The sequence below is a fragment of the Cryptomeria japonica genome, chromosome 3, assembly GCF_030272615.1.
Source record: "Cryptomeria japonica chromosome 3, Sugi_1.0, whole genome shotgun sequence".
NCBI classification, from domain to species: domain Eukaryota; kingdom Viridiplantae; phylum Streptophyta; class Pinopsida; order Cupressales; family Cupressaceae; genus Cryptomeria; species Cryptomeria japonica.
In genome coordinates, this window is record NC_081407.1 from 346,796,587 (window position 1) to 346,809,193 (window position 12,607).

Sequence of the window (12,607 nt, forward strand, 5' to 3'; positions counted from 1 at the left end):
AACAAGATCTAATACAACTAGTGAATTGGAAGTAAGCAAAACTTGTTGCCAAATCAATAAAAGCACCTTAGCAGCTAGTTGTTCATCCTCTAGATTTGATAGGATCTCACCATTGTTTGTTTGTTTTGCATTACACTATGCAACTCGTACCCCTATGTATAAAGGACTATAACTCATCCAACTCATTATTTGTGAGGAAAGAATTAAAGTATGACATAAGAAGTTCTAATTCAAACCCACCTTAGCAGCTAGTTGTTCATCCTCTAGATTTGATAGGATCTCACCATTGTTTGTTTGTTTTGCATTACACTATGCAACTCGTACCCCTATGTATAAAGGACTATAACTCATCCAACTCATTATTTGTGAGGAAAGAATTAAAGTATGACATAAGAAGTTCTAATTCAAACCCACCTTAGCAGCTAGTTGTTCATCCTCTAGATTTGATAGGATCTCACCATTGTTTGTTTGTGTTGCATTACACTATGCAACTAGCACCCCTATGTATAAAGGACTATAACTCATCCAACTCATTATTTGTGAGTAAAGAATTAAAGTATGACATAAGAAGTTCTAATTCAAACCCATTGGATTTGCATTCCTTATGTTAGAGAAAAGGCTATGAAGTGATTCATCACTTTGTTGATAAAAGATATTTAGTGTAAAAATTATTTCTTAGAAATTCATTGAGGTTTTATGTCATAAGACGATCCAACATACAAAAGAGTGTTTTGTATAGGCAACAATTTACACAAATCACTAATAAGGATGATGGAGGGAGAACTAAAACAAATTTGACTATGAATGGTAAAAGTTTCATGTAAGAAGTTGTCAATGTGAGCCAACAAGGCTACATGTAACACATTTCATCTATTAGAAAGTAGCAAATGAAATGCAAGCTCTTTTAAAATGTTGCAAGCACCTACCTCTCAAGAATATTTCTTTTTCAATAGAATGATAAGAACACCATGGATTGTTGATGCATTGATGTTGAATGTTGCAACGCCAATTGAATAAGTAATAATAGTAATTTGGATGGAGGAGCAGAACTAAAAGTGCATATCTAATTCTATGAATCATGTATGATTTTCTAGTGTTTGTGATACCTTGAACAAGCATTCAAAGTGGTGGTTGCAATCCCATGCTTACAAAATGGGATACAATATATAATATCAAAGGTGGTGTATTATCTAGCTAATAGATTAACTAGGTCAAAGTTTCAAAGTTTTTCTTATTTGGGACTTTGTGTGTTGATAAAAGGGGGCATGTGAATCAATTGTTGTCACCTACAAAGAGAGGGATAGTAGTGGCACCTTAATTGTGGTTATGTCAAACTAATAATAACTAGGCATCGCAATTCATCCAAGACAATTAGAATGCCTAAGTAGAAGCAACATATGAGTTTCACTCTTCAAGGTCATCAGGATCCAATCCATCTCCTCAATCCTTGTTATGGATAAAGTCAATGGATTGTAAGTTTCTACCATTCTTTTGTAATGCTCTAAATAACTTTATTTCATCAAGTGGATGTTTGTAGGTAATATTATAGGTAATTGAAAGTATCTGGATTCTAAGTGCCTGCCATTCTTTCGTAATGCTCTAATTATCATTCCTAAATGATCCAATGTTACTAGCAATAATGCTTGATTGTTTATATAATAAAAATGTTCACTTCAATGAAAAGGATTCAAAAGCATTTGATTCTTTAGTGGGAATAGTTGTGAGGAAAAGTGTGATACGAACAATTGGTGAAACCATACACTTATTCTATATTATTTATGTGAGATGGCACAAACATCCAATCTTTCTTAATTTTAATTAGAGTGAATGATTCTAATGTTATAGGTAATGTCATCTATGCATCAATAAATGTTAAATTTTGAAATTCTTATCATTGTAGGGAGGTACATGATGCAAGTCTTTCTTGTTAAGATTCAAAGAATTTTGTACATCATGTAAGGGGGAGTTTTAATGATAACTAACAACACTTTTGTGCATCAATATCATGGTCAACCATACTCTATTAAGAATTCACAAAATACTTTTGTGCATCAATATCACGGTCAACCATACTCTATTAAGAATTCACAAAATATAGATATAGAATGTGTCAAAGTGAACACTACTTAATATCTAATTAGCCATATGACAATAGCTCTTTGGTTGACATTCAACTTTTACAATATATTTGGTAATGTAGCTAAGCATTGAATGGTGGGAGAAAACAAGTGGGTAATCAATATATGCTCACCAAATAGAATGGATAGGGGGTTGTGGACATTCAACATGTGATCATTATGACAATGCATCTATCTAGTGTGGCCAATATCAGTAATAAGGAAATATGATGTTAGTTGTAAATCTAGAGGAATTTTGACTAACCTCTAGAAGCTATGCTATTTTGAATTCCTAAGTGCAACATGACCAATCATTTTCTTTTATGGACATCTTATAATCACTTGACAAAATGAAACATGTAAATTTGTCTTTCAATTCTTATTTAAAATTGTTCATTCAATTCAAGAGTTTGATTGAAGATAAAATATAGGTAACAAGTAACCTTCCTCTCCTAATACAAAAACTCTTCACAATACTTATAAATATCATAATTTTCAACCTCTATTCATGGGGTGGTTATGATGAATACTAAGAGGGAGGGGGGGGGGGGGTGAATTAGTATACCAAAAAACACTGCACTTAAACACTTAAACAGTCTAAAGATAAACCAGTAAAACAGTTTAATAGATAGATCGGTTATCACACATGCAAACCAAAATGCAAATAAAGCATTCACCCACAAAAGCAATACAACCATAACACACGATATTTGACATGGAAACCCAAATGGGAAAAACCACGGTGAGATGGAACTCACAAGTCACTATCTGCAGAATAGAAACCAGACCAGTTAAGGTCTTACAATGTTCTTCACCAGAACAGATCCTGTTAGGAATCTCAATCTCTGTTAGGAGATAAGTCTGATCAAGGACTACCTTGCTAGAGGATTTTAGATTCACAGAGGTGAACCACCTTATTAGAGGATTTTACAAAGGCTACTCTGAGCCTACCCGGTTAAGGGCTACAAACTTGTCAAAGAGGTGAGTAATCAACAATTGTGTGATCTATCAGATAGCATAGATTGCTTGGTTAGATCCAGTATAGCTCACAGCTAATGCATTCCAGCATTACTTCAGTCTTCTCTGTCTCTCACTCAGTTACAACTTGATCTTCTCAGATAAGATCGCTCTTACAACAACTCATCAACCACTTTAAACCCTAGCACAAACAAAAACTTTCAACAACAACCTAGAACCCTAGACATGATGTCCTTATGAAGGAATCTAATTTCATGTCGGTCCAATAGGATTACATTTCAATTTCCTAGGTTCAATGAATCTAGACATACTCAGTAACAAGACACAAAAAGCATCGTCAGTGTGTCGGCACCGTCAGACAATCAGTGGATTGGTAACTCATCACAAAATGTCGGTTGGTAACTCAACACAAAGTATTACTGGTTCATACAAAATACCGATTGTCGGTTTGACAAAAATGAAGACTGGTAAGAATGTGTTATGCTGCTTTGCTCCCTCGTACCGCTTGAGATCTATGAACCGCTTGGGGTCGACATGTTGCTTCAGACTGGGAAACACTTTCTGCAAAATCACCAATAGTCTAAAGGCTAGAATACAACATACCGGTTGGAACAGATACCGGTTGAGCTCTAGCTCATACATATAAAGGGGATCTCAATGCAAGTGTGTGTCCATCAATGACAATCACAACATAAACATCAAAAATGACAACAATCTCCCCCTTTGGCATTGATGGCAACACTTAGGAAAATAAAATTTTGACATCTAAGTGTTTTACAACAAAAACATGTCATTAACAAAATTGCTCCCCCTAAGCATATACACTATCCCTTAATCAATACAATGTATAGCAATTTTGCATGCAGAGCATAAACATTGAGATATCAGAGCATATAACACATATCAAAGCATATAGCAAAATTTTAAAGCCAGATACTTCTCCCTTATACTTCTCCAAAATATTTAGAGTACTTCTCCCCCTTGGCCAACAATGGCAAAGTACCGCTGAACAACTCTATTTCCATTTGATATTAAAATAATAAAAGTTTATGACAACAAGGAATAATACTTGTCAAAAACTGATTTATAGTCCTGCAAAAATTGTTTCATTGATAGAGACCAGGACTCAAGTAGGGAGGAGGCCACTTCTTTCTCTGTTTGCATCTGGGAGACCTATTCTTCCATGGCATCAACTGTGCTCATTTCCTGTGTAACTGTCAAGGCATCCAAGTTCAGATAACACTTCTGAAGAATTTGCAAACGTGGGAGTAGAACCAGTTGAAGCTCCTGCAAATCTCTAGACCCTGTGCTGATCTCTTGCTCCATTTTGGCTGACTAGATGTGAAACTGGTGAACGGTTTGCCCATAAGTTGCAAAGAAATCATAAGGTGGCTTAAATGTGCTCAAGTAAGACTGTAAGTCCGTTTGAAGCTTTTGCTTCTGAGCTAGCACATCATCGTAGAATAGATGGGGTTGACAGATTTTGCTTAGTAGCAGATTTCCCTCATCCAAAGCGTCCCTTATATCCTTTTGGTCTTTCAACAGTTCAGACCGGAGTTCATTCAACTTCTTCACCAGAGCAATGTTAAGAGCCTTTTGATGCTCTTTCTTGACATTTGCCTCAGATGCTTCTTCCAGGCTCTACACCTGATCATCCACAACTGTACATAGTAGCTTAAGCTTTGCTAGTGATGATTCGGTGTTGGGAAGATTGGTACCGGGGATCAAACGGGTAAGGGTGTCTACAGTCGCTTGAATTATATCTTGCTCCCTTTTCCTTCGAATGATTTCAAGGCGCTCTTGAGCAACCTTGATGCTCTGAATTAGCTCCGATTCACTTGCAGACTGGAGATCGATAGGACTGGTGATATCAGCCAGTTTGGCTTGACTCCCGGTTGCCTTCGGAGTCTCCATCTGTGTGCTCTTTACCGCTTCCGCTGCCTTGTCCTCTTCTGCTTTCTTTTTCTCCGCTTTGTTTTTCTCCGCTGCCTTGTCTTCTTCTTCCTCCTTCTTTTTCTCTGCTTCCTTCTTCTTTTCTTGTTCCTTGTCTTCCTCTTCTTTCTTTTTCCTCTCAGCTTCCTTCCTCTTCTCCTCTTCTTTGTCTTCCTCTTCTTTCTTCTTCTTTTCTTCTTCCTTCCGCTTTTCTTTTCTTTATCTTCCTCTTCCTTCTTCTTCTTTTCTTCCTTATCCTCTTCTTCTTTCTTTTTCCTCTCATCTTCTTGCTTCTTTTTCTCTTCATCTTTTCTTTTCTCCTCTTCCTCTTTTCTCTTCTCTTCCTCTTTCCGCTTTTTCTCATCTTCATCTCTCTTCTTCTTCTCTGCCTGTTCCTTAGCCGCTTCTTGTTTGTCCTCGACTTGCTCACTGCCCTGTTCGGCCTGTTGCACCTGTCTTGTTCCCTCATAAGGTATGTCCTGAGTGGCATCTTCTAGGTCCAAGGCATCGACATCAATAGTGTTGATCAGTTCTTCAACCGGGTTTCCTTCTTCATCAAAAACTTCATCCGGTTTGGATATAACCGGTTCTTTTTCCGCTTGCAGGTTGGCTATACGTGCTTTGTGAGCATGGATAGCATGATCCATATACTGATGAGTGTCTTTTTCAATATCATCAACTCTTCCCTCTAACAGCCAGAGTCTTCTTCTCCTTGTGAAGAAGAGTCCTTTATTTTGGTCCAAAACAACAAATAATTTTGAGTTTGAGAGGTCGGGAAAGTAATGTGCAAAGACTTTCTCCCTAATCTCCTGTTCTTTTTCTATGGCAATGCACCATTTATTATCTAATGCCTTATATAAGGAATCTGGTGTCTGAGATTTAATCTCTAATGGCGACCGGTCATTCTTACACAAATAAATAATAATCTCCTATAGTACTTCTTCTTTCTCCTCATCACTAAAATCATCATAATAATCTACTAAGTCATGAATTAATTTTCTCCTAATATTCTTTATTGTCCTTTGACAATGTGTCAAAGGTTTATATGAGGAGATATCAATATTTACCGGTGCAGATGCTGTCGGTTCATTCTTCTTCATCTTCTTCGTCTATCTGGCCTTCTTTGGCATCTCCTCAGACTCAGTCTCTTCAGAGTCCAATTCATTAGACTTAGTCTTCATTTTTCTTTCAAAGACTTTTGTCAGTGCCACTTCTGGTTTCTTCTTTGCAGGTGACAGCTTGGTCACTCTTGGAGTTGCAGTAGTAGCCAGTGTCGATGTTGCAGGCACTGCCTTTGCCTTCTTTGCTACCGGTTCTTTTCCTTTCTTAACAAAGGATTCCTCGACCGGTGCAATCCTTTCCAGATAGGTTCTGGTCCTCTTTGCCTTAGGATCAAGAGGTGAGGCAATAAGGGTTGAGGCATACCCTTCTAGCATATCGTACATCACCTCATAGCCCATTGGCTCCACTTCTTCCATTCTAGGCTCAACAACCTCCATTAAGCATTTGTCCACCTGGATGGTGAAACAGATGTCATCTTCATATTTCTTGACGATGTCACCTGAGATCCTCATCTTTTGACTCATTTTCCCTCTGAACTAATCAAAATACTTGTTCAGCACATCAGGGTAACCGGTTCCTATTGCTTGAATGCTTTCCTTGATTTGCTTGGTTACCGGTTGGTCAGGAGACCACTGGACATCTCCTCCTCCAGGAAAGCAGCCTTGGAAATAAAAGAACAACCCAACCAATAGTTGTCCGAATTTGAATCTCAATGCATTATCCTGTTTGATCGACTTTAGATTAGATAGGAGTTGCCTCTGCATACTGGTGCACAGGTCAAATGATGCATCCTCTTTAATCATCTGGTAAGCGGCATTTACCGCTACAGCAGATACAGAGTTAATTCTACTGGCAGAGAATGTTCGGTAGCCTATCACCATGCAAGCATACTTAACCAGATCATCCTTGATGGAGTTGACTGTCATGCCTCGTGAATCGCTCACTGAACCGGTGAGCCTTGACATTTCCGTTTTGCTTATTGTCCTTAGGGCTAGCACTTCCCCTGTGTTGCAGAAATCAGTGACTGCATGAATTGCCTGTGGCGTGATATCATGCGTCCTCTCCAGGTACATCTTGTCACCATGGACTCTGTTCAATATGATCCTCTGTAAAGTCTTCCAGAAAGTATACAACATTATAGAGTTTCTTCTTCTCTAAGATACTATATTCCAGTTTGATTTTCTTATCCTTTCCACAAAACAAACCTAGCTGGGAGTGGATGGCTAGGGACCCTAGGTCTTCAATCTTGAAATCAATATAGTCAAAAATTCCCTCTTCTACTATCACTCCAGTCGGAACTGGTGATAGGGCATTATACTTTGACTTCCTTTGAATGACACTTTCAAACTCAATGGATGCACTAGAACTGGTATGAGATGCGGAAGCCATTGTAGAATATTTTAAGAACTCGAGAAATACCTTTAAAACACGAATTTAGGGCTTTCTGATTCTCCTTCACTCCACACTTCGTCGATTGCTGAATCACCGCTTTGTGTTCTCCATTTGACCGTTTGCAATTTGAATTTGAATCTCCTTCGCGATTTGTCAATTTCTTGAAATCTCAGCTCAAATTGCCTTTTCTTCGCTTTGCTCTTTGAAAAACTTTTCTTCGCTCAAAAACAAATAGTGAGAAATGATTTGAAAAATGCTTTTATACATGTTTCTCACCTACCGCCATTAATGCTCCTCTATTAGGGCGTAAACCCTAATTTGCCTTTTTACCGTTTCCGGTCTTCTGTCAAGCGACAAGTATCACATACCGGTTAAGGTCTTTTGCCGGTATAAACCGGGGGTTCGAAAACATTTTACCGTTTGCTCCCCCTAAGCCTTTTGAAGCTTAGTTTGTCGGTTCCGATATTTCCACACTAGGTGTAGAAACCGGTTCCTCTTCCAACATTATTGGTTTCTTCTTCCAGGTTTTGTTCATGTCGGCTTGAACTGTTTCAACATCAATTCCTCCTTATGGAGTGACCGATATATCATCAAATATACTCTTTCTGCTTTTGCAGAATCTTGTAATGTGACCCAATTTGTTGCAATGATAGCAAACCAATCCAGGTGCTCTCCAAGGTCCATTGTTTATGTTTCAATTCTTTCTTCTGCATGTTGCAGCAGTGTGACCATGAACATGGCATACCATAAAGTTTGCTCTCCATCCGGTTGCCGGTTGATAACCATTGTTACCTGACTGATAATTGTAAGCATTAAACCGGTTGGGGTTCCAGTTCACAAAAGATTTCAGACCAGCTCCTTGGGTCCTCTGAGGATATCTTCCGATGTTGTTCATAACAAACCTGCATTCAGATGCTCTATGCCCAAACTTGTTGCACGCATAACAATGACCATTGAACTTATTGGATCTAGGTGTATTGTTAATAAAGTAAGGAAAATTATTGTAGGCTTTGCTCCTACATACATTGGCAGCGTGTCCTTCTTTAAGACAGTTAAAGCAAACAGGTTTGAATTTTTGCTTACCTTTTCCTTTGAATGTCAGTTGCTTCTTTGATGTTTCAACATTTTTTCCTGAGAATTCTCCTTCCTCATAACCAGAGAAACCAAGTCCATTGGTATTCTTTGCTGGTCTAGCCGACTCAAGCTTTTGCTCTATCTTGACAATACTTTTGCTGAACTTAGCAAGTATTTCCTTTGACTCGGAGAGTTCTTTGGAAATAGCAGCATTTGTTTTCAACAGGTTTTCATTCTCAGAGATGGCAGTGTTCAGTTCTCCTTGCATGTATTCCTTTTCCACCTTGCTTGCATGGAGTTGAGCATTTAGGGCACTCATCTCTTGTTTCAACTTGGAGATCTCACAATCTCTTTTTTTCACTAGGTCTTCAATTTTTCTCCAGTTCTCAAGCTCTTGACACATCCGGATAGTCAGTCCTTCCAACTCCTTTCTCAAGTTGGAGTTTGACTCATTCAACTTATTTACTTCTGCAATTAGGGATTCCATATCTGCTTCATCTGCAGAACTATTTTCAAATAGCTCCATCAGCTTTTCTGCATGTTCTCTCCTTTTTGCTTGAGATGCCTTGTATTTGACCATAAGATCATCATAGGCTTGCTCAGACTGAGTGAGCCGTTGAGTAAGTTCCCTCAAGGTGTATTCCCCCATATCTCTTTCCAAGTGGTTAAACTTATAGAAAGGTAGGCTCTGATACCAATTGATGAATACTAAGAGGGGGGGGGGTGAATTAGTATACCGAAAAACATTGCACTTAAACACTTAAACAGTCTAAAGATAAATCGGTAAAACAGTTTAATAGATAGACCAGTTATCACACATGCAAACCAAAATGCAAATAAAGCATTCACCCGCAAAAGCAATACAACCATAACACACGATATTTGACGTGGAAACCCAAATGGGAAAAACTACGGTAAGATGGAACTCACAAGTCACTATCTGCAGAATAGAAACCAGACCGGTTAAGGTCTTACAATGTTCTTCACTAGAACAGATCCTGTTAGGAATCTCAATCTCTGTTAGGAGATAAGTCCGATCAAGGACTACCTTGCTAGAGGATTTTAGATTCATAGAGGTGAACCACCTTGTTAGGGGATTTTACAAAGGCTACTCTGAGCCTACCCGGTTAAGGGCTACAGACTTGTCAAAGAGGTGAGTAATCAACAAGTGTGTGATCTATCAGATAGCACAAATTGCTTGGTTAGATCCAGTATAGCTCACAGCTAATGCATTCCAGCATTACTTCAGTCTTCTCTGTCTCTCACCCAGTTACAACTTGATCTTCTCAAATAAGATCACTCTTACAACAACTCATCAACCACCTTAAACCCTAGCACAAACAAAAACTTTCAACAACAACCTAGAACCCTAGACATGATGTCCTTATGAAGGAATCTAATTTCATGTCGGTCCAATAGGATTACATTTCAATTTCCTAGGTTCAATGAATCTAGACATACTCAGTAACATGACACAAAAAGCACCATCAGTGTGTCGGCACCATCAGACAATCGGTGGATTGGTAACTTATCACAAAATGTCGGTTGGTAACTCAACACAGAGTATTACCGGTTCATACAAAATACCGATTGTCGGTTTGACAAAAATGAAGACTGGTCAGAATGTGTTATGCCGCTTTGCTCCCTCGTACCGCTTGAGATCTACGAACCGCTTGGGGTCGACATGCCGCTTCAGACCGAGAAACACCTTCTGCAAAATCACCAATAGTCTAAAGACTAGAATACAACATACCGGTTGGAACATATACCGATTGAGCTCTAGCTCATACATATAAAGGGGATCTCAATGCAAGTGTGTGTCCATCAATGACAATCATAACATAAACATCAAAAATGTCAACAGGTTAAGGTTTATATTCTACTAATAAGAAAGTAGATTCAAGGTGGATCCATCTAGATGAGGGCTAGCACAAGCCTCAACTTCGGTGTCCAACAACAACACAAAATTTGTTACTAGTAGGGTCAATTGCATTTTATTAAATCATGAAGGTTTCTTAGTGGGGAGAAGAGCAAAAAATTGCCAAATAGTAGTAATAATGAAGTAGAATTCCGTGTTGCTTTATTAGGACTACACATAAAAATATAAATATCAAAATAAATGATAATGACAATAAATCTGTGGCACCTCCTAATCAAAATTTGCAAATCTTCACCAATCCTTTGCCCTCCTATTCTACTGATGTTGTTGAGCATAATGATAGAGTCTTTATATCTATTAATGATGTATCCAATGAAGCTAACAATGTTGTGAACTTAATTGAACAACCTAAGCATAAGTGTGAACCTTGCATTTCCTTTGACTCAGGGGATGTCATATAAGTGTCTGATGAACTATTATACATTACTACAAAGATCAAAACAAGCTTGCATGTGGAGTCCTCATCAATCTAGTATGTATGGTGAATGTTATCACGGAAGAACATTTATATACACAACAATTTCATCAAGATACATATGATAAATATATGATCATGGTGCATGATGATTTCACTTGTCCCATTATATGTTCCATTTCCCTACCCATCGAAATTTGTACTAATTACTTAGATGTTATCTTTGCCATTATCCCTATCTCAAACCAATTTCATGTGAAGTTGGGACATCCTTGGTTGAATTCCATGAAAGTTATTCCCTCTCTACCTTTCATAAGTGTTTGAAATTCCTTGACAATGGGCAATTTATAATGATCAATCATAGTCTTTACCAACCCTTAGCTAATCTTGGAAACTTCACCCTTGATTATTTTTTGCCTCAAAAACCTCAACCTTTGAAACCTCATGAAGATGCCCTCTTCCTTTCCTATAGAAAGATCAAATTCAGTAGGATATCAACCTTAAGTAAACCTTCGATATCCACTTTGACTGGTCTCCCTAAGTATCCTTCATCATCCATCGACATGTAAGTAGTTCATCCTGCTCCACATCCTAGACCTGGGCTCCTTCCTACTCCTTCCATTCCTCCTACATATGATGTGGTTCCACCTCCCAAATCCTATAAAGGGCAAAAAGAAAAGTGACCAAAATCTTCTATCTCTCAAGCTAGTGTGGTTTTGATATGGAGGATCTCTCCAAAGAGTTGCACATTGATTTGTAGGTTAGTAAGAGGTGTCAAAGTGGGCTTCCATGCTTATTTACACCCTACTCTCCTCTTGAATCAATCCCAACATCTAAACTCTTTTGGGAAGCTCTCTATCAACTAGTTTGCTCAAATCACTCAAGATCGTGGCTAGTACTCACTGGGGTAAGCCCAACCGTCAAGTTGTCAAAATCTTTAACCTTCACTTGCAAGGGACTAAGAGGTTGTTGAGATGGTGTAACAACTCCCATCATGTGGTTTTGTGACTTGTTTTACTCCATTTCTCCATCGCTATCACAAGTTCCTATTTTCTAGGCCTAGTAGCCCTATGAGCCCCTTTTAGCCCTACCTTCACGATTTTTGCCCAATTACTCAAAAAGTTTCCAAAGGACCCCCTAAGAGCTTTAGTGATCCGAATACCATTTTGGACATTCTTTGAGATTCAGGAGGTTAGGTTGTCTGATATGTCCATACAAGTACGAACCCCAAAATGGCTCTTTTTAAGGGTTTAAGGCTTAAGAGCCTTCTCCAATAGGGTTTGTTGATTCCCACACCCTGTCACACCTCCATACTTCTACTGAAACTATGTTAGGCATTCATCTCCCATACCAAACACTTGGCACAAACACATTTGATCATCCCTGCAAGCAAAAGTGCAAAATGTTGTCATGCTCCCTAGCCGGGCTATGGCAGAGTTCGCCTAGGGTTTGATAATGAACTACTCCAATGCAACTTCCAGGAGACTAAAAAGACTTTTTACACTATACACAAGCTCCATGACTTGAATCCCAAAGGCCATTAAGAAAACACAATGGGATTTCAAGTTGGAGCCATTGCTAGGGTCTTAATCCCTTTGCTCAGACCGAGAGCACTGCAGTTCAAGAAGAATTTCAAACAAAGCACTAAAACTGCACAATGAAGGAGTATAATCACTTCCAAAGCACCACAACAATGAA